Source organism: Agelaius tricolor, unplaced genomic scaffold (assembly GCF_023055355.1).
Source record: "Agelaius tricolor isolate 1412-34295 unplaced genomic scaffold, bAgeTri1.0.p SCAF_4, whole genome shotgun sequence".
NCBI classification, from domain to species: Eukaryota; Metazoa; Chordata; class Aves; order Passeriformes; family Icteridae; genus Agelaius; species Agelaius tricolor.
The window spans coordinates 28,500,191-28,523,967 of NW_027269264.1; the positions used below are offsets into that span (position 1 = coordinate 28,500,191).

Consider the following 23,777-nt stretch of genomic DNA (forward strand, 5'->3'; position numbering starts at 1 on the left):
TTGGAGACTTTCTCTTTGATGGTGATAATGATAGTTGCTCTGGTACGGGAAAGAGACTTACGAATACCAGAAGCAGAATGTGTGCTCACATTTGGGTGTGAATGATAGGAAAACGTGCCTCGCCACCACATCCACAGCAGCTCTCTCTTAAGTAGTGGTAACATTATTTTATTATCGCCAGCCGGTGGCTTTAAAGGTGCATTATTTTAATGCATTATTAATTGTTTTCTCAGGGCGAGAGGAAGGTAGAGATCTGGCTTATTATTATTAATAGCGAGGAGCTCGCTCCTGTCGCACACGCCGGGGAGCGCGGTGGGAGGAGGCAGCGCCGGGGGAGGCGGGTGGCGGAGCGCTCCCGGCGCCGGGCTCCCTGCGCGGCTGCGGCGCCAACACGCGGGGCTCAGCAGCCCCCGCCGCACCCTCACAGTGCCCCAGCCCGGCCCCTCACCCTCCGCCGGGCGCAAAGTTCCGCGGGCAGCGGCCGGCGCGGCACCTGGCGGCCGGCACCTGCCCATCCCCAGTTCCGCGGGGGCGGCGTGGCTCCGCGGCCGCCAAAGTTGCGGCGGGGCCGGGGGGCTGCCGCCGCTGCCGGCCATCAAGTGGCTCGGTAAGGAAATGCAGGGGAGCGGGCTGAGCGGCGGCGGGGGCTGCGCGGGGCCCCGCGGGGAGCGCGGGGAGCTCCGGCCCTCGCAGCCCTGCGGGCCGCTCGCCGCCCGCCTGCAGACGGCAGTGCTCGCACCGAGAGCCGCTCCAGCGCCCCCCGCCCCGCACACACACAGACACACACACGCACACACGCACACCCCCCACCTCTCCTCCCCACCCCTCGCTCGCTCCCTCTCTCCTCCCTCTCGTCGCTCTTTTCCTCCCTCCCTCTCTGTCTGCCGGCCTCATCGGAGAGAGTTGCAGGTACCTTACCTCTCACCTCCCCGCCACCCCCCCACAGACCCCCTCCCCCCGCAAATTTTAAGGGGAAGGAACCCCGGGAAGCCTTTTTTTTTATTTATTTTTTTAGGTATTTAAAATCACTGTAAAAAAAAAAAAATCTTTGGAAGAATGACTCTTGTCGGAGTCAGCTCTGAAAACAGGGTTACCCCCCAGGAGCTAGCGGCAGCGGAGCTGGATCCCATCAAAATAGTACTGCCTGATGGGGCATGTGCTTCTCTCTCTTTGCAGTTCCTTCTGGGCCTGTGTGGACTAGGGGCACAACGCGGCGCCTGACTGGCAGGAGGGGAAAGCGGAGACTCCTTCAGGTTTCCAAAGAGGTCCGAGTGGACAGCATTAGTAAGTAAATTCTGTGTGCTTGCTTACTGTCCCTATGTCCTCGGGCTTATCCAGACTTTTTCTTAGCATTCACACACATACATATGCACACACATACATATGCTCTCTCTCTCACACACACAGACACACACACATATCTTTATATATGTGTATATACATGTGTATATATATGTGCATGCATTTCTATTTTCAGGTTACTGTTCTGGTCAGAGAGAAACTTGGCCGTGGTAACTTGGAACTGTTTTTAGTGGGAAGGTGCATTTAGTGGTTTTCTGGTTTTTTATGAGTGAAGAAAATTGAAGGTGAATACTTGTTTAAAGAAACTGAGTGTGGCAAGTATTGTATAATGTCATACTTCAGTGCAGGTGTAGGTATGTGGTAGAATACAGACAAAATCTAAACAAAGAGATACTCCCTCAGGAGGGGTCTGCAGAATGGTCTGACCTGCAAAGCAATGGCAGGTGACAGGACATTCAGTTTAATATAAAATGTGCCTGAGTTATAGATACTAAGATATATTTGTCTGCATTCAATTGTAAGCATTTTTACTCCATGTCTCTGAAGTTCTTAAATTTTTCATCAAGTTCTATATGTATAAATTGTATGTAAATTTTTTCTTCTGATGAGGATGACAGTTCTAGACAACAGCTTTGCTTTCTAAGGGCTTCTATAGGGCATATTCAAAAGTACTGATGGCACTGTTTTCGATAGGTGAGAAAGATCTAGGGGAAACAAAAAGATAAACTCATTTAAAAGGGTGTCATGAGCAGTGGAACTGAGGTTTGCTGGCTGAGCTGTAGAGTTAACAGAAGGTATGAAGATCATATAAATGTATGTCATGAAGTGTCTGCTGTTAGGTGTTGTTCAGCACTAAATATATCTGCATCTGGGAAAGAGAACTTTTGCAGGCGTTATTTCTCTTGGGACAGTGGACCCGTTATCGACATTTGCTGCTTTTCTGCTAAGGGAGACAGCTAGTATTAGCAGTTGAGGGTTAACTGTTTCCTAGGTAGAGAAAAGAAATAACAATGACAGGTATGGCAATGAAAACGTTTGCTCATGTTTGCTAATATCTAAATAAAACCTCAGTGTTATGTCAGTAGAAATACAGTTGAGTCAGGTGTTTTTGAATGTACTGAAAGGAATCAATAGCATTTCAGCATTTTTTCTCTATTCCGGCCAAATGGACTTGGATTTAAATTCTTCATGTGTTGTATCTGTTGTAGGGACAATGTGGATTTGAATTAGAATGAATTAAAATTGTGTCTTTACAAATTCTTGGCAAATTTGGGTTATTTTACTGTACAAATTCAGAATAATGTGGTTACTGTAAATAAACAATACAACTCAAATATCATATATATTATGTCTGTACTGTTCACCTAATCAGAATAAAGTAGTGCTGTTAGAAGCCATTAAACATGAACGTACAAATGCATTTTATTAAACTTCGAAATGTGAATTTCATATTGCACTTTCAGGTGTAATTTAAAATCAGTCACAACTAATGAATGTCACTAGGAGTGAAAGTTTATCAGGGTCAAATCAAATTCATTTCTTCCTAAAGTAAAGAAAGTAGTTTATGTCACAACAGTAAAGAAAACGAGCAAAATTTACTCAGGAAATTGTGACACAAGCAGGAAAGACTAAATCTGCAGTAGCAGATGGATGACATTCAGACTTACTTTCAGGTATTCATAATCTTAGAGCTAGGAAGGAATTACAAAGCATTGGGTGCAAGTTCTTAGACAGTGAATCAGGGTGACTTTCATATTGCATTAAAGTAGTCTTTTGGTAATTGCCATTTATGACAGGAAAAATACCCCATGAACTCATGAACTTTTAATTAAAGGATAACACATTTTCTGACTTAGTAAGGAATCCTACTGATAGTGTTTTAGTACTATGAATTTACCTTTCAGTTAAAAAAAAAAGCGCTTTTTACTCACTTTTTTCTAAATGACAGTAACATTTGACATGGCTCATTGCTGTGTTGTACTCCCTGTGGACAGCACATTAAAGTAATATATCCAGCTAATTTGCATGAACTGTTTAGAGACTGCATGCAGTGAAGTTTATTAGGCTAAGCTTTCAGTTCTGCTAGGTGGCCCTAAACATGCAGCAATGTTGAATGTCTAACAGTGTGTCTATTTGAAAAAAAAAAAATTAAAAAAAAAAATTTACATATGACTAACCAGACAGGAACTATGTTGTCTAGTTTAGCTCAAATGTCTATGTACTCAATGTCTTTATTAGTTGGAGCACAGTCTTCATAATTTGTCTTTGGGATTTTCTTTAATCTAGGATATGTTGTGGCAATACTTTAGAATCTATATGAAAAAGTACTCTAAACATACTCCACCTTTGCTGTAATTACTACTGTGGGAAATGACCTGTGCCAAATCATGGCAATTAAATGTGATACATATTGTACTTGATTATATATTCAGGTACAATTCTGAGTTTTTGGCATAGGCAAATGTCAAACTGGGTCAATCTGATTCAGAAGAAACAAGAGAGGACTTTAAGAACACCTATTGCTGTGCAAATACATAACTGATATAACAAAGTTGCATGTGTCAGCAGTAATGTAGTTTATTATGCAATTGTTCTTGTTATTCAGATCAGATAATAGTCTGATGAAATATATAAGCAGTCTACAGGGAATCAACGATTAATTCCTCTGGTATGTGCATATTTAAGATTTCTTACTAGTAAAATCCTAGATACCTGCATTAGTTTTCAGAAGCCAAAGCCAACAAACATTGTCAATATTAATCACTTAATATACTGAACTCCCACCAAACTTTGTGGTGATAAAGTCTGATGAAAAAATAACGCAAATGTTTCCTTCTTTGTTCTTTGCTAAATGTGGCTTTGCTGAAGAAACTGACAGTACACAAACAAACATACTGCGTGATAGCACAAACTATTTTAAAATGGGGAATGTTATAAATATCAAGTAATACACTGATACTTTAATCTTGGTTTGTCTGTGCTCTTTTAAGAATTTACAAAGCATTGATGACTTTTGTGTGTATAGGGGTAATAATTCTACAGAATTGAAGTACTGTAACTAGTTGGAGAAACAAAGGTATCATTGTTGGCTTAACAGGAAAACAAGTGAGTTCAGCATATAGGAAAAGGTCACTGATACTTTTCATCAGTCCAAAGCTTGTTTAGTACAAAAACAGATTGGTACCTGAATCTCACATAATCAGAATAAGCTCTATTGATTTACTGTCACTTTAAAGACCTCATAACCAGCAAATATAAATTTAACAGTGACATTTATATGGATGTTCTATAATTTAGGGTTTTGGATTTTGATAACTGTACTCAAGGAAAGTAAGTTTTTTCCTTCATTAGTAGCCATAAGGATTGTGTGGAAAATGGCTAAGGAGGAAGAGATGTTCAGGGTGTTCTTTAAAATAAAAAAAAAAGAAAAGTGAAAAGGCCATAGAAAGAGCTCAGATTCAAATGTACTTGAGCCTGAGAATGCCTGTATATGTGGCGTTTTATTTTGTTTTGTTTTCCACACATACATTATAAGGTCATTAGTACTAGAAGTTTCTTAAAGAGATTTTATGTTACCCCTTTTTCTTGTCGACTTTCCACCTTGAAGTATTGCAGCTATAATCCTAGCAAACTCTGACAAAGTTGGCAAGGGACATTGTGTCACAGTGATAACATAATGATAGAAATGGGGTCGCAAAGTATTGACAAGAAGTGCAGTTAGAGTATAAGGTTTTGGACATATTTGATTGTGATAAAAAATACTTAGTAGCAAACACAAATTCTGGTAGGAAATAGGCAGTTGGCATGAATTAATTCTCAAATGAGAAATATATTTGAAAATAATGACTATGAGAAGGAAACAGACACACAGGCAAAAGGAATGCATACTGGGAGATTTTTTAATCATTCTTAATGCTTTTAGATGCTGTTTGATTTTCAGTTTATCCGTTCTGGTAGCTTCTTTTGTAAGATCCAGCACGAAACAATAACAGAAAAGCTAGCAATAAACAGAAAATTGCTGCAAATTTACTACTTTTATGGTCAATATAAAGGCTGAATTACTCATCTATTTTCATTTGTTGTCAATAGTTGCAGAAATGATCCTATTTATCTTACATTTCTATTCTGTTAAATATGCTTTATTAAGTGAAGACTATTGTGTAAGAAATTGTATTCTTTACATTCTATATTTCTTTATTGGCAACTTTGTAGCCACTTCTAAAAAGTGGGTTTTTTCTTGTCAATACATAAAATGAAGATCTAGTTGAATAAAATTTTAACTGATTAGCTACTGCAGAATCTGGTTTCTAAAATCAGTTTTATAAAATTTCTGCCAGCAACACTGTGAAATTGATCAAAATACTAGTATGTTTTAAAGTTTTCCTGAATAAAGTCATGCTTCAAATGCCTTTAAAGTTCTTTGAAATACTATTATACTTTCCAAATTATGTTACTTAGACTGCGTTGAAAGTAAAATTAAGATTTTGGAGATGTGTTTGGAAAAGAGAATTCTAGATGTGTATGTTTGCAATATGAAGAAGGCTCTGAATAGTCCGATGATTTTCCTGAGAATGCTGTAGGGGATTTGTTCCAGCTGTAAGCAGCATGAGCTCATATAGTTGCTAATTAACAGATAGATACATATTACAGGCCCAGTACTCTGCTTTGTCTAAATATTTGGTTTAGAAAAATGTTTTTCTACATCAGGCAGTCCCATATTTGTGTTTCATCCCATTGTGAAAAGCTGCTTAAACTGAATTTTTCATATATTTCAGGATGGCATCTCAAAAGGTAAGGTGATGTTTTGGTGCATATGGTGCATTCTGCTTTTCTTTTGAATTTAAAAAATAAGAGCTGTACACAATGGCATTCAGGAAATCACTCTTTATCCAGGATGCTGCTTTTTATTTGGTTTTAGGTTACCTAGTTCATTTGCAAAATGTGTTATACTGCCCAGCACGGAAATGTTAAATGCATATGCTTTTTGTTTGCAGTGAAAAGGTGGGTTGAGGGGAAGCTGCTTCAGCTGGGGTGATTGTCTGTAAACATAAAGGAGGACTCATGGGCTTAATGGGAAGTGGGATTATTTAGCTCTTCCAGTTATCACGGAAACTGTGAGGGTAAGGTGGGCTCACATTTCCAGAGTGGTCCTCCCAGCTGGTGAGCTTCTCATGGGTGACAGCTCAATTGCTTCACGATGATGATTGATTTAAGGTGACCAGCCTGAATAAAGGTCCTCTGGTGGCAGCAGGTTGGAAGTGTGCACCAATCTGTCTTCTGGGAACAGTAATTCTTAAGGGTACTGCAGCAGAAGTAACTGCATAAGAACAATTGCATCTACTGTAGTCTGAAAGTGAAGTGATTTTTAGACTCTTATGCAGCAGTTTAACAGTCAATGTGGGAGTATGTCAGGCGAAGTAAGTTTGCTCTAGCTTTGACGCATTCTTTCTTTGTCTCACCCCTACACACTTAAAATGTACCCTTCATTGTGGTGCAAGGCATAACGTCTCACCAGACCCTGTACTACATAAACCAGCATTTAAAGTAGTTTGGTGTTCTCCTCACTCTGCTTGTTCTTTTAGTCAAATGCGTTTTTCTTCAGTCTTTAGTTAAAAAAAAAAAAGTTTTCTGTATTGTAACTAACTGTACTTAGATCTAACATAGAATATTAATTTTTAGTATATGATTTTTTTGTTTTCTAAGCAGGATTTAAATAAGAATACTTATTGTACAAATTTTTAATCTATGTTGAAGGACTTCATTTTAACCTTAAAGCTAGTTCTGTATACAACGTCTGATGAAGCACAACATACTCTGAATTCTTGCACATAAGTATAAGGTAGAGCAGTGATGTAAGTCTTACTTAGGTAGCTACAGAATTACTGGCAGTAACAAAAAGATAAACTAAAACTATGTGTGACTTGCCCTTGATTTGGGTAAAATGACATAAGGATATCCATCCCATCCATTTAACAATCAGAAAAAATCTTACAGGGTGGTGCATGATCTTAGTTTGAAAGATTTTCTTTTAAATTAAAAGGACTATGCTCTGATGCTGTGAGGCAAAGCTCAAAGCATCAGCAGTTCTCAATGGAAAGAATGCATGTGCACTGTCTGTGTCTTAGCATGAGTTGCTTTCCCTTACTTATTGGAACTGAGGCTTGCCAGATGGCTTTCTCGGGCTTCTTCAGAGAGATAGAAAACCATAAAGGGTTTTGTCTTTATCAGAAAACATAATAGTATAAAATTACAGCTGATACTTTTCTCTATCTAGGTTTTCCTGAAGGAAGTGTGTGGTTTTTTGACTTAATTTTTGTGCATTTTCACCGTGATGTTACCATACTGATGCATTAGTAGTACAAACCAACTCCCAAACTGTCATGTAACTAGAATATTAAAGTATATAACAAAAGAAATCAGACTTGAAATATATTTTGATGAGATCTTGAGACCTGAAAAATTCGTGTGATGGGGAGGAATGTGCTGGGAGAGGTTTGATCAACATTAAATCATTATTACTGACATATCCTACATTTGTTAGCAGAAGTATTTAAGAATATGCCAAAAGTTTCTCCTTGATAGAAAATTCGGCTAACTTTTTTTATATGCTTATAAATTTCTAAAAATTGTAGGTACAGATAAGTCATAAAAGTGAGTTTCAAATAATTCATTGCCTATAACCTTTAGTATAATTTGTGTGCATATCATTCATAGAAATATTCCTAATGAAAAGTCATATTAACCATTGGTATTCCTTCACAAACAGAAATCTGCCCAGCAAATCTCATTAATTTCAAATTTGACATCAGTAGTTATGGTCTGGCATCATTAGCATACCAAATGGAGTACTTAACAAAAAATAAGGAGAAAAGTAGAACTGTTGCATTAATGTAGTGATAACCTGTGTTCCCCTTTGAATAATTTAGCCATTTGTTCAGTTTTATGCACAAATATTCTGTGAAATTTTCCTTTCTCCCTATGAGTGAAAGATATACTAATGGCTTTTTTACACAATTTGTCCTAATCTTCCTTTTTTTTTGTTTTTCTTTTTTCCTAAGAATACTGGGAAGCTATAGTTGAAAAGCTGCAAAAATTTATTTGCCTGTTTTTTCAGTGCGTAGGCTTTAGAGTGGGTTGATTTGACTTCTCTTCTTCCATGTACATGCAGTGTCCTCTGACAATTCATTGAAGCAACAATCAGTCAGTGAGGTTGGAAATTCTTCTGTCAAATGCATCAGCTGGAAAGTGTACAATGGACAGCAAACTTCAAGAGCTGCCAAAAGATATGAAGGTCACTATACCTGGGTAACCAAATATTCTTAACCATGCTACCCATATCTGTGAAAATCTTCGGCAAAATTAAGTTTCTCAGTGATAATTGGATAAACAGCACACAATAAATGTTACTTGGAGAAAAAGGGAAATAATTCAAAAGGGAAGTATTTCAAATTAATATATTCTGCATTTGTAGAACAAAGTGCAATGGGCTTCCTGTGCCATTTGTTTTCAATTCTTCATTCTAATGGAGAAAAGAGGCAAAGTAGTAAAAAAAAATAATGATACCTGCTGGACGCCATTTGATGGAATAAAATGGTCAGGAAATGTGATTTGAGTTTTTTGATTTTTATTTTAATTATTATTATTTTGTTGTGTTTTTGCTGTTATTCTTTTTTCTGGACAATCTGTACTAAGGAAAAAAATCTAGAATTAAAAAATTTCCTGAGCAGCTTTCATACAGGTTGTGCTCCCTTGACCTAACCAAAATGCATGATTTGTCCTGTTTTAAAATTTCTTTAATTTGAAAACCCCCAATAGGTTTTTGTTTGTTTCTTTCTTTTCTATTCTAGGATTATTAGAGAAAAGTGATCTTTGTATTTGGCTTAACAAAAATAATTGTGCTGCAGCATCTGCTTTTCATCATCAACTTTAGGTTTCCACAGGTCTCTGTATGTGTGGAAATGCAATCCCTGGATATTTTCATTGTCATATTCTACATGAAATGATAAATTGAAAAGTATCCAAATATATTTCTGCTCAGAATCATCTTTTTTCTCTCAGCATGGAAGCAGCCTTTTCTACTCTTCCCCATCTTCCCATTTTTTTCTACCCTTCCTTTGCAGAAGGCTGTAGCACAGCTAGAGTGTCTAATTATTTTTAAAATAGATCATAATTTAGGTTTCTGCTCTCCCTCACTGATCCTAAGCATAGTGGCCCTTCTGGGGTAAGAATTTGTTTTTAAGAGTGATGTCCTCAACCTACTTTGTGTTTTCCCAAACTGATAAAAATGGGAAAGAAAACACTCCAGCTTATGTAAATATCAGATGCTTCCTCGTGTAGGTGAAGAGATAAAGTAACTGATAGAGTTCTGCTACAGAATCAATAAAATGGAAATTTATGAATTTTGGGGTGAGTTTAGGTGTGTTAGTGTCTTTGAGTAACACTGAAGTGCAGTTATAAGATTACGTCTCTTTTTCCCCCTCCACTGCTCTGACAGGTCTTGGTTGGCTTGAGAACTGGATGGGGAAAGAAGAAAGTCCCTGAATATGTGTGTTCTGTTAATTTTATAAATTGTCAATGCTGAAAAAATTAAAAAACACATGAATTGTGACATTTATTTAACCAAACATTTCTTGGTTACTTAAATTAGGCATTGTGAAAAAAAATAATTGCAATTTATGTTTCATTGTATATTAAAAAAAAAAAAGGAATTGTTAAAAGAAGCATGATGAGGAAGGAAAGGAAGTGAGGGTAGAAAATGGATAACATAAATGGAAGAAATCCTCAGCAACAGTCATGTTATTCAGCTCTCTGGTGCAGTGTCAAGTCAGATGACACTGTCTTTAACCACTGGGTTCAAGTTTTAGTCGCCTGACCATAGGTGATTTAAGCCTTTTAGATGCCCTCAGGTAGTTGCTCAGTGCTAGGCTAGTGTTGTAACAAATGCAACCAGTCCCATACAAGTATTTCAGAAAGCAAAGAACATATACAATTGCATGTTCATTTGCATTCAGGATTATGAATTGTGCATGTCTATATTCTGATGTTGTATCTAGAACTTTGCCTTCCCTCCTTGCCTTTCCCAAAGGCAAGGATTTTTTCATGTTATGCTAATTATATCTGATGCTAACAGAGCTCCCTTAATCAACACTTGTGCTTAGCTATCAGCATAATTAGATTAATTATATTTTGGAGACATCCTAGAAATCCTATCATGCATGTATGAATCTGCGCATGTTGAAAATGACATTCTTGTCTTCAAATTTGGAAACAAGCTTATATGTTGGGTTTTGTTTGCTTGTTTTGTCATAATTTTTTCCTCTTTTTGTCAATGATGTACAAATTGATGGAGTCCAAAATCTTATGCTGCTAATTATAGTCCATACACAGAATCAACTTGTGTGCTTTCCTGCTCTGACACTATGCTGGTGCCTCTGAGACTAATGTGATGAACTGTGTAGTGTCACACCGCCTTTTTTTATTTGCTACTTTGGTAGGTCACCTTTTCCTGATTTTGGAAAGAAAGATGGACCTAGGGATCAGTGTAATATAATTATACTGAGGTGTATTTTCTGTTTTTGTATTATTGACATTTTGACCATTATGCAACCAGTAAAGATTACTGGCAGTAATATTTTCTTTTGAGGTCAGGATTATTGATTTTGGTGTAGAAGCAGAGTTGATAGGATAAATCTTACAGTGATAATACTATTTGTATCTAACTTTTGATGGCATTTTCTTTGGACAGAAAGTTTGGGATTTACTGAAGTCACTTGGATATTATGCTCATTAAATGATTGTTGAAAAAGAAATATAAGTGTTCAGCTTAATAAAAGAGTATTGCAACTAGCATGCATGAGAGATGACTCTTGGATGGAGAGATGGAGAGATAGAGATGGAGATCTCCATCTATCAAGGCTTTATAAAGGCAATAGTATAGATCTTGTTTGTGAGCCAGAAACATTTTCCATGATCAGTAGATGAAGAGATTTTCCAAAATTATCCTTATAATCACAAAGAATAGAGAAGCTTCATAAGCAGAAAAAAAGGATCCAAGAAAAACTTTATATTACTTCATCTAATTCCATGAAAATATATATCCCTCATCCTTGTAGTGTGGAATTCCAGTTTATGCAAACTGTAACATCTGTCTATGGTGATTCGCTGCCTGTCTGCTCTTTAGCATCTTGGGGAAAGAAACCAAAAATAAAATATGTCAATTTGAGATTTTCATGACTTAACCTCACTCAATGTTTCCAAAAGTACTATATTATATTTTGTTCTCATTTATGTCTGAATCAAATAAAAGTTGAAAGGCAGCTATAACTTGGGGGGATAATAAGGAAGATGTATAATAATTATGTTTATAATAATAATAATGACTTTACCTTATGGTTGACAGAAAGACCACACTGTTAATTTCAGAGGAAGTAGATTTTATTTTGTTGCTTAATATTCAAGGAAAAATATAAAAGCAGAGTAAACAATATAGCACTTTTTTGTTTGCTTTGCTATTAAATTGGGGTTTTAGCAGTGTTAAGAGGGAACTAAGATGTTACTTGTAAAAGATATTAATGTGTGATAGTGAAGAAGAAAAAGATGAGTTACAAGCATAATTTGATTTTTATCCAGTATAGCCCTGTAGGAATGATAACTTGTAAAATCTGAAAACAAGGTATTTAAAAATTTATATAGGTGTCTATTCCTTTTTGCAGGGGGAAAAAATCCAAAACTAAACCCACAAAAACCCAAGTGTGACCGACATGTCCAGGCATTATTGGAACAGTAACTGAAGTTTTAATTGACTTGTATTACCCTGCACATCTGTCTCTATATCCCGATAGCACTTTACTTGCCCATAGAGCTGCTGTGTATTTTGAGCTGTAAATAAGAGAGGAGTTACAGAAAGTACCAGATAGGGCAGTTTTATGAAGAAAAGATAACCAATCATAAGAGTATTGCAGTGCTAGACTTACACTGCTTCTAACAAGAGTTACTTTGTGCCTTCCATCAATAAAGGTCTCAAATGGAAGGCAGTGGACAGGAATCTGGAGGAATGGCACAATTTTTTCCTTCCCTGCTGGGACCAGGAATTAAGTCTTTGTTGCATCGCTCCTCAAAGGTAGTTTCAGGAGGCCTTTTTTAGCCCTTAGAAATTTGCAATTCATATTAAACTATAGATTGATTATAAAAACACAAATTAATAAGATTGGTATATCCACATAGCCACAGGCAAATTTTATTCACAAAACTGCAATAAAAAAGGAAATTAGTGTAATGTACACTGTGTGTAAATTCATGGTGAAACAGTTTCCACAAAATATCAAATTGTAATGTTAACTCAACATTATAATAACTCTTGTAAGATGAGATATAATTGTACGTTCTATTTATTTTCACAGTGGTATTTGAAAGCAAACATCTTTAGAGTGTTAGAACTAGTGACAATACAAAAGAAATCTCCATTATTCTAATTATGCATATTTCAAAATGCAGCTATTCAAAATGTAAGCTGTTCCAGTGAGTTGATACTATATTAATTTAAGTACTAGTTTTATTTTTTTAAAATATATTTTCATGCTAGTCAGCAGGGTTTTTCTGTTTGGAGAAGGCTATAGCATGATTTTTATATATGCTTCTGAGGAAAGACTGACACATAGAATGCTCCTCTTCCTCCCTCCACTATGAAATTATTGGAAAGATTTCAAAAATTGGAAATTAAAGTATGTGTGCACTAGAAAGGCACAGATCACTATTAAATATAGCAGCATGTTACATAAGTCAAATAGTTGCAGTGGAAGCATAGATGATATATAAAATAAGAAGAGCCAGCAATACTTAGGTCCGAAGGTACAGTTTACATGCAAATATGAATGTCACAGAATAATGGCCTCCATGTTAATCAGAGGACAGCTGAGCCCAGCTGGCATAGCTAATAAAGCAAGAGTACCTTTTCATGTGCTTCTTTTATGCAAGTTCATCACTACCTAGAAAATGTAAGTAGTCAGACAAAGTTGACACAATTTGGGTGAGTGGTTTCTTCCTTTTCACAATGCTTTTTGTGTTGTCACGTCTGTAAACAAAAAGAGCAGAATCTACTAGCTACTGAAGAAATAGCCATTCAAAACATTTTTTAAATTAAAGTAGTAATTTTTCTTTTTTACATCTTGAAGATGACAGTATGGTTGTAGTTATATTGTAAATTGCAAATTGTTTTGTTTTCTGGCAGCATCTTGGATTAGTCCACACTGTTGCCTGGCTTGCTAACATAGACTTAGTTATTTGACTACATGTCTCAAGAAGTAACAACTTTTTTTTATTTGGTAAGTTAAGCAAAAGTTTACTGTACATACACACTCTTACAGAAACTTACAATATTGCACTGAGTTCTGTTTTGACCTGAAATACTGTGGGACAGACAGTGCCTTACATCTAGAATCTTTAGGCTAGAGATGACCTGAAAGATCATTAAGCCCAAACATCAGCTGAGTATCACCACCATTAGGCCATGTCCTCAAGGGCCATATCAACATGGATTTTTTTGAATACTTCCAGGGATGATGATTCCACCTCTGGATATACTATCCCACCTGCTTAATTTTGGGCCATAGAAAAAAACACAATCTTAATTATGAAAATCACTGCCAGAAATCTCTAACAATTCCTTCTAACAAATGTAATTGCAGGGATAAGTAGCTGACTTAACAATAGTCTCTTTCATAACGCAAGAAAAATTATATTTTTTTTCTGGTAGCTTGATAGGTGGGAACAGGTTAGTTTTATCGGTTCCTGGGTCTACGTCATAAAACACACTGGCTGCTTGTCGAATATAGAGACTATAAAATCAACATGATCTAAGGAGCCCTTGGGCTTTGTACTCACCAGAAATCAGGAGCAAGCTCCATGAAAAACCTTCAGTGATACTGCATTATAATTAGATTCTTGGAAATGTGCTGGAATGATGATTAGGGAGAGTGAGAAATAACGCTGAGACTTTTTTTTCTGTTGAAACAGATCAGGTGTTGTTTAATGCCTCTTATCTAAATGGAAATATTATTCTTTATTTATAAGTGAATTCTTGTTACGTGATCATGAGCCAGTGTCATTGGAGAGCAATTGAGTTCGTTTTCAATTCTGTTTAGGATGCTGATTCTCCTTATAGGCTGCTAGTCATTCCCATGGCACATCAAATCATATTGTAAACACAATGGAAGTGAGGCCAAATATGCTGCAAACATGTCACTTTTATAGTAAGACTCTAAAAAGAACGTTTTGTGCTTTTGTCTCCTGGATTGTTACTATGAAACCTATGAATTATTTGAGACCTTGGTTCCAAATTGATTTCAGGGAAAAAATTCCTTAAAAGACAAAGTCTTTACTTACACTTTTTTTGAATAAATGGGTGATTATCTTCCTTTTTGTTGTTGTTTTGCTCCATTATCTTTTTTTATTCACGTGGGTGTTGCCTATTTTTACTTGTGCTGTTAGAGTGCCTTGTTTAGAGAAAAGTGTTTATGGAACTTTAAAAGATCACTCAGCAATTTGAAGTACTGAAGGCTTGTGAATAATTTTTACTTAGACTTGCAAATAATTTGTAGTTTGGCCCATAATTTGGGAACATAGATTAAATTAATTTATATACAGGAATTCTTGTGTTAATTAAGACTTCAGTTTAAGCAGAAGGTCCTATGCTGTTTTTCAAAGGTCACTTTTAAAAAACATGTATTATAAGAACTGGAAAGTATGGAAAGCATGATTAAAATGGATTTTTTTCCAGTTGAGGTTGACATATGGTTTGAATTATAAATCATGAAATCTAGTATTATTTAAGTAATTTAAACAAGCTGTGCTAAGACCCTGAAACAGGAGTGTATATAACTTGTTTTTTTCTTTTCCCTCATAACATGGAAGTAAAATCTTCATATATTTACCTCTTTGAAATGCAAATTGTAAAATAAGTAAATAGCTTATTTCATATGTTTTTCTTCAAAATAGACTTTATCTTTCAGTGTAGAGACATCAAACACTTGGATCCCTGGCACTGTGGAACTATGACACCTTCCATTCAGTGATGTGATCAATTAAATAGATCAAAATCAGAAAAATGAAAGGCACTTGTTAATTTTTGCTGTTAGTCACTGAACTTGATAGCTATCAAATGACTTAGGTAAAACTTAGGTTTATAATAACTGTTTATAATAATTTATAAACAGATGTTTATAATAACTTGTTAATTTCAAAATATTCTCAAACTGGAAAGAATATTTCTGTCTCAAAAAAAGAACCCTGTGTTATGCTATCCTGCAAATAAACAGTTTTAAATAGCAAACATGGCTCTTAAGTAATGTGTACTGCAGCAGGCTTTTGTATGCAAATCTCCTTTATGGTTTACATATATTAAAGATGCTTATGCTTTCTATACAAATAGAAAAGGCAGAGATGAAATAATGCAGTGTGCAGTAATACAAATCAGTACAAATTGGCTTGCAAGCAATTTTTGGTGGTGAGACACAAATTCAGCTGATAAAAAGTTGCATGTATTTTGTTTTTTGGGGGTTTTTAATAGTTTTTTTTTTAGTTTTAAGAGTGTTTGGTATTCAAAAATGGGTTTAACTGCTAAAATAGGAGGCAAAATATAATTCTCTTAAATGCATTTATCTTCAGTTGAAGATGACATCTGACATCACTTTTGACTTAATGACCCTGAACTACCACTGAAGTATTGATTCCTGGTGGAAATGCTGAGAATAACAGTTGGAATTTTAAGAGTTCCTGATTATATGTTACTTCTTTCATTCAAGATAATTGTGTCATAATATAAAAAACTGAATGCTTTGTTATCTTCAGATAAAATGTGTTGGTTTTCTTAAAGGAAGAAATAAATGTAAACTTGCTACATATGATAGTCATGGCTTTTTTTTTGAGCACGTATGAATTATTTTTCACTTTGTTCATATGTATGTAGACATATTTGAAAGCAGAATGAAAACAGGTAAAATAAATTTAAAAGGTAAAAGCAGGCAAACATATTTGCACTGTCAGGAAACAGCTTTCTGATTGTCTTGCCACTATAGAATACAAAATTATGTGCACTGAAGATACTCAGCAACTTGTTGTGTGGGGGGTAAATATCTCTTATGAAGCTATATGAATGCAAATGTGAGTGGAGCCAGAACTGAATGGAAGACTTATGAGATTAGAGCCAGTGGTCTCAAGTGTTCCGTGGTTTTCTGTTAGCAGGACACATAGTGTAATATTTAATTCTTCAAATTTATCTTGCTTCTAAGATGCCACAAATTAAATGGGAAAAGGAATGTTGAAATAAAGTCCCTGTTGACAGTTTCTTCCAAAGAAGAGTGGTTCAGAAGAATGAGATGTGAAGAGGAGAAGTTAATTTAATACAGCAACCTTCCTGAAATTGTGTGTCTCTGTGTAAGGGTTTTGCACATAAATGTATGTGGGGTCCCCACTGACCTCATCTGCATGTGGTGACATAGTCATATGGGTTTCTTGATGTTGTCTTACAAAAGAAAACAGATAAACATGTATTTTATTATGTAAGTATTTTTCCCATCTGCATTATTTGTGTGGGTTTTTATTTTGTTCATACAGTCTGGGGTCCTGACAGAGCCACAGGATTCTGTAAGCTGTTTGACAACATACTTAGGGCCAAATAGGAAGGACGTTAAAACGTTGTACATCCAGAACTCCAAATCTCTTGTATGTGACTTCTCTTTGTGGTGCAGTATTACTTTAAATCCCGAAATAGATGTTTCCAAAACAGTAGACAGCTTGTTTAAGCCACCTGTCTAAACCAGTGATATGTGAGTTGTTAAGCAAACCCAGATGCAGGGTTGAGGGTGTAGCCCAAATTCTAGAGGTTTCTAATAGGCAACAGAAGAATGGTTCTTGATGATGATGATTAATATCTAATGTCTAATATCTAATATTAATATCTAATATCTGTCTCATTTGTTCAATTTTTCAGCCTAAAAGGAATGAGCCAGAACATACTAAAAACAGAGTAATAGATCATGTAATCTCCATACAAAGTTTATTCTTTGATAAGAAATGTAAAAAACAAGAAGTTAGTCTATATATGAGATTGTCCTGGCCTCCTCTTGTCAAAAGTGGGAGAAGAATATGATTTTTTTTCTTCCAGACTTCACAGGTTAGGTGTATTATTTAACAGGGACACCTCTTCTATGAAAACAGACTGAGAAAGTTGAGGTTGTTCACACTGGAAAAGAGAACTCTCCAGGAAGACATTATTCCAGCTTTCCAGCACCCTGAGTGCCTACAGGAAACCTGGAGAAGGACTTTTCACAAGATAGCTGTCATGATAGTACAAGGGGCAATGGCTTCAAACTGAAGGAGGGTGGGTTTACATTAGATCTTGGGAAGAAATTCTTCACCATGAGGGTCGTGAGGCAATGCAGCAGATAAGGTAGAGAAGCTGTGGATGCCTTATGCCTGGAAATGTTCAAGGGCAGGTTGGATGCAGCTCTGAGCAACCTGGCCTAGTGCAAAGTGTTCCTGCTCATGGCAGGTGGGTTGGATTTTACAATTGTTTCCAACCCAAATTGTGCAATGCTTCTGTGGTTAAAATTTTTTTCATAATTTCCTCTACTACCAAATAATATTTCTGAAGTTAGTCTGTTTGATTGATAAGTATGGATGTGTTAAATCACTTCCTTATCCTTTTACAAAACTTGAGGGATTTAAATTTGTTTATTTTTCAGATTTATTTCAAATTCTCACCTATAAAATTAGTCTAATTTCACTTTTATCTCTAATGATTAAGTGTGAAAAATACATTATTTTTAATGTCATGATGAAAAGTTCACAGAATATTCCAAGAGCTTGCCAGATGAATTTGCAACATGACAAATCTGAAACCTGCAATTCTAAAGAATTTTAGATTGCTTCCTTATCTTGCTTTGGTATATCTAAATGAATATATGAAATATACACCATCTTTTTTTTTTTGTGGTTTACTATAAATAAGATTTCTTGTTTTAGTATAAATCTTTTCATATAATGTCCAAGTTTACTATTTTCATGTTCAGTTTTTAGTGTTTCATATTTGTGAACATTAAATTTAAGTTTCTGCATCTCAACTGAGTTACAGAAAAAAATCAGGATTAATTTAAACTTGTCTCACTACTTGCTAAGGATGCAGTTTTCCTCCAAATTTTATATTATCAGCAAATTTACCAATCTAGGTCATTTGTAAAAATTAAAACCCAGCAGAAGTCTTCACAGAGATGACCCTAGTGAAACCCCACTAGATCTTTCTGTATTCAGCACTTCCGTATGTCAATAAAAGAATTTCTGTAGTGTGAAACACATTTCTGAGCATCTTAAGCAACTGGACTTGACTCATCTGTATGAAGATAACAGAATTCTGATTTTTGAATGATTTGTAGTCAATGAAATCTTTATTTCTTCATTTTGAGGTATTACTTTCATCATACCTGAGATTAGTTAAAGATGTAATATTAATTTTTTGTTAACTGTATTTTAAGAGAGATTTATGCAGAAACACATTTTTATATATAAAACTGTATTATATAAAGTATCATTATCCTATTAATACCATAATATATAATAATATGTAACAGCACTATATATCCCTCCATGTCTTAACTTATAAATTAGACTAGTCTTGTATTAATATTTGAAATTCTGTAGTATCACATTAGATATTCACAAGAAAAGATTTCTACAGATTCCTCAGCTGCAGCAGATCATTAGATGAAAACCAAGTGCATTGTATATTCTTAACTCTGTTTATAGCTACTGGCATGTTGTGCTACGTAAGGCAGATCTGTATTCCGTGTTTGACTCCTAAGAGTAGTTCATATTTTTTTAATCATATTTATTTTATGTAAGTATAATCTCTCAGGATATTTCATCTTAATTCAGTTCTGTACTTGCTGCTTCGCCCACACCTCTCTTCACCCCTTATCCCCCTTCTCCCTTGCTTGTTATTTTGGAAATAAGAGTAGTCACTACCTTGTGCACACCAGGAACAGTACATATTTGCTAGGGAAGTCTTTGTTAATCAGATACGCTTACTTAACTGTGCTGTGTTGACAAGAAGTGATTCACTTCCCAAGTTTAAGGCAGGTCATAACCTGCCATGTAATATCCAGTGAGATGTCTATATTTAAACAGCCTCAAATATCAAGACATTCCTTTCTCAGATGTTCCTCACTGCCAGAACTATGGAAAAAGTTTAAGACCTCCAGCCTATATTGATTGATAATTTTGGAGAGAATAAGACATGCTGAGTATAGATTGGTATGACTCTGACTGTCCCAGTCTGGGCTTTGGTTTCAGACAGTGTGGGTGTCCTGAACTGTGTGAGATAATCTCTCATTTGAGAAGGTGTAATCTTCTGGGTATTAATGGGACAGTTGAGAAGGTAGGAGTGTTTCATTGCAGCTGCTGGTGTTTAGTGCTGTTGCTTGTGCTGAGACTGTGTTGACAGGGATTCTTCCTTGTGTTAGGAGCTAACATCCTGATTTGTTTTTGTCTTAGAAGCTAGATTCAAATGGGAAGGAGAAGTGAGACTCTCCCCACTCTTTTAAGACATCTATTGTTAGTATGATGTCTGTTCTGTATCAACAACAGAATGACTCTAAATCCCAGGAAAGACAGAAGAAAACTATTATATGGGCTAAATTTGAAGTGTTGTATTTCATTTTAAAATATACAGACTTGATTTTACACTTTGAAGTGATACCAGCCAAGAAGGGGTGAATTTCCCCCTTTAATGTATTGACGTGCCCATTATTTAGAGAGAGGCTAAAGCTCTGGCAGTTTTAAAAATAAGAGTCTGGAATGTCAGCCTCAGCTTCTCTGATAGAGTAGGTGTATTGATGTACAATTTTACTGCACAGCAGAGATAGCTCGCTAAAAAAGAAATCCCCAGACCATGGAGGCATGCAAAATCTGTCATCTAAATTATTGTATCACATATATTTACATAGTATTTGAGCCATAAAGAATCTAATCTTGGTGCGTCATTTCTATAACAGTCATGGTCATGTCTAGCTCTTGTCCAAACAGGACTTGTCAGTCCAATGAACTATACAAAAATCTATTAAGCCCATTCTTAACATAGGATAGTTTTGTCTAATTATAATATTTAATTTTTTGCATGACTTTATTTCAACTACTTGTGTTTCAAATCTTGTAGGTATAATAGTGCGGTTTAAAATGCTATGTGAAACTCCTTTTCTGGTATTTACATTTGTTTAAGAGTGGGTAATCCCAAGCACCAACCTCCATAAACCTCCATAAAAGTTTTTAGACAGGTTAATAGTTTAGTGCACTTAACATTTTTGTTCCAGATGTCCAATGTGCTGGACAAGCATTTAGCATAAAAATGTGTATTTTATCAGAAAATTTTGACTGTGTAATGGAAATACTTGCTCTATAATGAAAAAAGAAGAAAAAACACAAACACCACCCCGCTCCCTAACAAGCAAACCCCGCAAACAACAACCAAGACACCTTTTCTAAGTAAAGTAAGCATACAGCCACAATGATGACAAAACCAAAAAAAGTCCTGCAACTGACTGAGTATGAAAAGTTGTGTAGGTGTTTTGTGTGAATTGTGGTGCAGCTACTTCAGACCTGGATTTCTCTGAGGTCTGTTCTTCAGCTCAATTTATTTTCCAGGTTTCAAAAAAGGAAAATATGGTGACTTGACTAGATGTGAGATGTTCCTTAATTTGTTTCCAACATCTCTAATAAGGCCCTAACTGTGAAAGAAAACCACAGAAAACAAGAAACTGGCGATTCTTGCAGCTTTCTGCAAATCTTCAGAAATTAAGGAGGTAGATACCTATCAGAATATTGTTTACTAAGAAGAGCAGTCAGCAGGCTTTATGCTGTTTAATTGAATTGAATTGAATTTTATTTTTTATTTTAATTTAATATATTGTATATTTGTACATTTTTTCCATCTCTATCTACCAAACCCATGACAAAGTGGAATAAGTAAAAAAATCTCTTGTGTGGAACACAAGGACTTGAAAACCTCTGCTTTGCTTACTCTGGCACTCAGTTTGTGTCATAGTCTGTCACACCAGTTGTTTTCAGACATATTCTCTGCAGCTTTAGTGATGATACAATTGTTTTGAATGAAAGAGTCAGCCTGCAAGTTTTCTTTTTCCAGGACTCTTGTCATATTTTTTTGATGTAGGATATTCTTTGTCCAGCATAACGAAAATAATATGACAAACTTGAAGTATTTGGGATAATAAGAGTGTCAGTCTTCAGTGAGTGCAATGTAGCCTGCAAGACAGAAATGGTTTTGTTTTTTTGGGTCTCTCAGTTGTATTCTTTCCTTGTTGCCTGTTAATTTTTAAGCACTATTTTCAACTCCAAAATTAGATAGCTTAATTTTGGTTTCCAGAAATGTTGATGAAACTGGATCACAATATTGTCCTCATGAAACTATTTAAGAAAGTAACTTCAGGCCATCCAATGGATAGCGAGATGGCATAGAGTTTTCAAAATCTGCCTATCAAATAGACAGATTGAAGGTTTTTAGGAATAAGTCCTCTATCACTTGAAGTTACTATTGCTAAATCATTCACATCCTTTTTTCTCAACAGTAAAAATTCTTATGAGATATCATTAGACTCCTACAACTTATAATGGAAAAATCAATGCTGTAAGAAAATTAAATTTTACTGAGAGCCTTTAGGCAAAATGCAACGTGAAAATGCATTTTAGCTTCCCTTGTGGTTCAGAGGAAAAGGAAGAAATGGAATCTAGGTTAGCTGTCAGTGCACAACAGTTTTTAGAAGCCAGCAAAACAGCCTGTGAACTAAACTCTTGCTTAATGTATTTCTTCCCTGATTACTTAATAATGTGAAAATAACCACCTTAATCTGATCATTTGAAAGGTCAGAAGTCTCTTCTACCCTTTTTAAAACCCAGTCTTTGGTCAAAATCAATGAGTAGATTCATCTTCCCAGGAAGAGGATTTAACAAAAGGAAAACTGATTCATCTGCTAAGGTATACAGCAATGACATCTGAACCCCTGGAGAGAGAGCAAGAGTGAGAGTAGCTAAAGTGGAATGAGGTGATTGTGGTGTAATCAAAAAGAAGTCGATCAAAGCTGCCAACAAGCTCTTGTGGAGAAATGACATAGATACTACATTTGGTGTACTTTGTAATCACTGTAAGTGGTCACTGTCTCTTGCTGGCAGAGAGATACAGCCAACACAAACTGACATGACAATTACAGATTTAAAGCTTATTAGAAAAATAAATCTATGAATTCTGTTCTTCAGGTTTGCTGTTTCAAAGTAAAAGAAACATTCTGTTTCTGTTTTCTATTTCACACAAAATTTGTTTATACAGAATCTATAGTTAGATTCTAAGTAAGGCATAATTACATTTTTTAAAATTAAAAATTGATTAATCATTCATAAGTTGTACACATGAATGAGAGTAATCTGTTTTAGAAAGATCCTTGAAAGCGTAGAGTAAGAATCATTCACAGGCTAGTTGCTTAACATTTTGTCAACTTCTCCAGCCTTCCAGGTAGTAGCTATATTGTCTGGGAAAAGTGTGTGGATATGTTTAGATAATATGTGTGTGTCATAATATATTTGGAAAACTTGTATTTGTATATTAAATGCATAGAGACTAAATATTGCAACTGAAACACTTTTCTTTCTGGAACTTTGATTTCTGATCAAATGCAAATATGTTGCTTTGCTTTGCAAAGTCTAATCTGATTTTACATAAATTCATTTATTTTGGAAGTTTTTTTAAACAGAAATATTGCAAATGTTAAAAAAAAATGGACAATAAACAAAACCAAACAACAACAATCCAAATAAACAAAAAAACCCCAATACTAAGCAAGTTATTACTGGTAGCTTAAAACTTTGCATTTCTTTGAAGGACTATAAATAGAAAGCTCATTACTAAACTTGTGTAGGCTTAAAAGAATGAATATTCTTGATAATTCTGGTGTTTGATGGGGTCTCCTGTGGTTAACTTTTAAGGTTTCATTTTTCAACCTTCTTTAAATTAAATTTTTTGAACATACTGACTTTTTTTTCTCCAAGTAGAGACCCACATGTCATTGGTTTTTTGGTTCCGTATATTTTGTCATTTAAAAACATGGACAAAAAAGAAGTCTCCCAAATCTCTTTTGTATAGTTCATAGAAGAAAGACATTAGTTAGCAGCCTCTAAAGACTTAACTAAGTCTGAATTTTCTTTTATGCTGCACATTAAAGTCCATATCTATTTAGAGTATTAAGGCACCAGGGAAGAGGCCTATTTAGAAACCAGTATCTCATTTACGCAGAATATTCTGCACTGGTTGTCCAGATTCTGTGCAAGCCCAGGTGTGACAGGCTAACTGAGGAGCCGAACTTCTCCCAGAGGAAGAAAAGCTGGTAATGGAAATATGAGAAACATACTGAATGATGATTTTT

At 35.5% G+C, this 23,777-nt stretch overlaps 1 protein-coding gene across 38 annotated transcripts in view; it reads left to right on the top strand.

Annotated features, from left to right (window-relative positions):
- Positions 1–492: 492 nt before the first annotated feature.
- PTPRD (protein tyrosine phosphatase receptor type D) overlaps positions 493–23,777 on the top strand; it is a 1,154,223-nt gene continuing 1,130,938 nt past the window's right edge. For 13 of the 38 annotated variants that reach the window (XM_071425014.1, XM_071425012.1, XM_071425018.1 and 10 more), the window contains exons 1-2: positions 801–909; positions 1,177–1,284. The gene's annotated coding sequence lies outside the window, so the exon portion shown is untranslated. Of the gene's footprint in view, positions 608–799; positions 910–1,176; positions 1,285–23,777 lie in introns of those variants that run through there. The other 25 variants (XM_071425022.1, XM_071425031.1, XM_071425027.1 and 22 more) reach the window with 6 other exon arrangements.